This window comes from Athene cunicularia (assembly GCF_003259725.1).
Source record: "Athene cunicularia isolate RWA chromosome 4 unlocalized genomic scaffold, athCun1 chr4_part1, whole genome shotgun sequence".
NCBI lineage: Eukaryota > Metazoa > Chordata > Aves > Strigiformes > Strigidae > Athene > Athene cunicularia.
Window position 1 is genome coordinate 19119342 of NW_020799098.1, and position 2376 is coordinate 19121717.

Genomic DNA, 2376 nt, shown 5'->3' on the forward strand with positions numbered 1-2376 from the left:
AAAAAAAAAATGTTTCCCAGCCTCCTGTTACTGCTACAACTTAGCAGACCCATCCAGACTCTGATCAACAAGGGAAAAGAGAAATGACAGTTATGCTGCCATATGAATTTACTAAACTTTCTGAAAATGCAACTTGGCAGTTCTTCATTTATAAATTGTCACATTTAAGTTACTTTTCATAATTGCACAGGGAAAATTGATCTCAAACTCAGAAATGAACAATAAAATAATCATAATTTGATCACATTTGTCTTGGGCCTGAATCCCGTAAGAGCCTCCATAATGAGAGGGGGTTTGGGGTTTTCTGCTCTGTTTTTCAAGTGAAGTAGTCTGGTCTGCTATCCGCTTTTACTTCCTTATGTCCATACATATATAATATACACACATGTTCATACAAAAGAAGCACTGTAGCAATCACTAAATCAGAGGATGAAAAGCATATAAAATTAAAATGGAAACAAAGGGCACAAGGTAAAACCACTGATCATCACAGTGGAAGTCTAAGCACATCTAATAGATCATGTTTTTTCCCCTCCATTACTAGACATAGCAATAGCTGATGCAAAAAAGCCAATGCAGTTAAAGGTGAATTTATGTTCTATACATAAAAAAAGCACAATTAGTCTGAATGAAACATCCCACTAACACAGGAACTCTGGCATTACACAACTGAAGTACATTTGGAAAAAAAATTGAACATATTTCAAATATTATGCATGCAATTCACAAACACTGTAACCAAAAATCTTCCACACAACTCCCATTCTTCCAAAAATGTATTTACTTCATAGATGACACTTCAAGACTGAAAGAGATGTTATGGTGATGCTTAAGGTTATACAACAATTACAAGCCTGTTGGCCTGGCAGCGTTGACATGTAGAGCCACACATACCAACACAGGCCTCAATTAAAAAGGAAATTAAAAAACCACAGTAACTTGATACAACTTTCATATTTAGTCAGGTAGTCCAGTTTGAATGCAAGATAAACTACTATTCTGCACGTGAAGTGGTAACCATCCAAAGAGCTAATTCATCTTAATCCAGCTCTAAAACCCAACTAAATTGCATAAAGGCACAGAGACATGTAGATACACACTATTAATAAGAATCTCCCTGTGCATCTTCCTTACAGTCTTCCATAAGCTGTAAAACCAAACTACCCTAAAATACATCCAGACAGCATGACATTAGTATGGCTTGCGCTGCATGATTTCCAGTAATATTAGAAATAATCATACTCAATAATTATGCTTATAGTGACTTGTTCTCAGTCCTGTGCCATTTAATGCTTCTATTGGCAGAGGAAGGGACAAAGATGAGGCGTAAGAGCAACACTTGTATAGTTTTTAGGTGCCATAAAGGTCAAAGATTTCTAGCTAGAAAGTTTTACCATTGGTGGGAACTCATTACAGTATATACAAAATGGTATGACTGAGAGTTCAGGATAACAGCAGATAATCAGTAAAACCAATGCCACATAAAACCAAAACTATAAAGCCCACCAACATGCAAAAAGGAAATACTGACCAGTGATTATCTTTACAGCTAACCATAACAGTTGTACCACCTTTAAATAGAAAATTCTAAAAAAAAACCCCATACATACATACATCTCTACATACAAAAAAGTTGTATATCTACAACTTTTCTGTATACACAGAAGAGGTATTTCAACTCTTGGCAAATTATGCAAAAATATACTGAAGGAGATAAATAGCTCAATACATTTATTAAAAAAATAAGATTATGGTGATCATATATACAGGAAATATGTGTTCAATAATAAACATTCACTTCTGTTTAGCAGAGAAAAATGCAAACTCCAGGGAGTAAAAACTGACACTATACAAGCTCACTCTTAAGAAGAAAGAGGCAAGTTTTGCAGACTTCATCAGTGAACACTAACTGCTACGGTAGACTTTGAGTAGACTCAAAGCTACTACAAGCTTTGAGAACAAGATTAAGTATTTTTCTTATATAAAAGCTTTAGTCCAAAACAATACTGTTGGAATTTAGAAATTGATTAATTCACGGAAGTCTCTTGTGTTGCCTCAGGAAGGGCAGACTAGATAAACACAGTATTTGTTTCTGTTCCTTTAGACGTCAGAAATTTACTTCAAAGAGCTACCCACTTTCCCTAATCCCCCCCCCCCGCCCAAACAGAGAGTAAAAAATTATGCAGAAAAGGCTCTAAAACAACTGTGTATGGAAGGACAGCACCAGTATATTTTCTGTGTTCCTGCAATTTCATTAACCTTAACAAAAATCTGCTAAGGCTTAGGCAGTAGAGTCCTAGAGATTTAACCTTTGCAAAACTGAGGAAAAAAATCTAACCTCTCCCTTGACCCCTACACTCCAAAACCCACCTCACC